Here is an 872-nt window from a genome sequence, read left to right as displayed (position 1 = left end):
GTTTAAGCAGATAAATAAACCCATACACTAATGTGTTTCGCATGTTTGCTCATATTACAAGGACGCCATTACCAAAATTCACTTACCTTAGTTATAGTCCTTATATCGATTTGTCTAAGAAAGTCAACTCCGTACCCATTTTTCTAGATAAATAACCACGTTTTTATTACCTACTGCGTACCTAAAATACGCATAAAAGATGTCATTCTGTTTCATTACTAAATAATCCACATTATCTAAAAATCCTTTAGTTTCATTGCTTCACTCCTCGTCATAGTGTTACTATATATTAAATCTTACGTTGAAGACATTCATCGTCATCACTCTACAACCTCTAATGCGACCGAGTTTATGGCTATGGAATAACATACTCAACGCAGAATGACGTAATACACAGTTTTCTGTAACTTGAAGCAGCTGACCTACTTCAATTTACTGTTAAGCCAAAAAATAAATCGCAGGTCATAATTCTCCCGTGACGCAGGCCTCTTTATCCAATGTCTGGGTGGCTAGTCTCCCGCCCCGTGATCATGTACGATATGCTCCTTTCAATGATTCATAGTCTCGAATTGTGCTTCCCACACCCTTTTTCTCGTCTTCAGCCCCCCTCCCCCTCCCCCCCAAGACCCTAGTTATAAGGGCGTTCTTCTCTCGTCATACCTAGCTACGTCTCCACGCTAGGAGTAGCCCCCACACCCCTCTCCTGCGGGAGTCTTATAGCCCTAAGGTAATTCCGATCCTGAAAAGGGAGTCACGCCCCCCTGCAGCCGATGAGCACAATAGGCGGCAATTACGCCCATTCCACGCACGCAAATAGCCCGTTAAGACCCGAGAGACAATCCTAGTAGGCTGGTGAGACACCCTCGTTACGG

Source organism: Penaeus monodon, chromosome 29, assembly GCF_015228065.2.
Source record: "Penaeus monodon isolate SGIC_2016 chromosome 29, NSTDA_Pmon_1, whole genome shotgun sequence".
NCBI classification, from domain to species: domain Eukaryota; kingdom Metazoa; phylum Arthropoda; class Malacostraca; order Decapoda; family Penaeidae; genus Penaeus; species Penaeus monodon.
The sequence above is the reverse complement of the archived record's forward strand: the minus strand, read 5'-3'. Positions refer to the sequence as shown.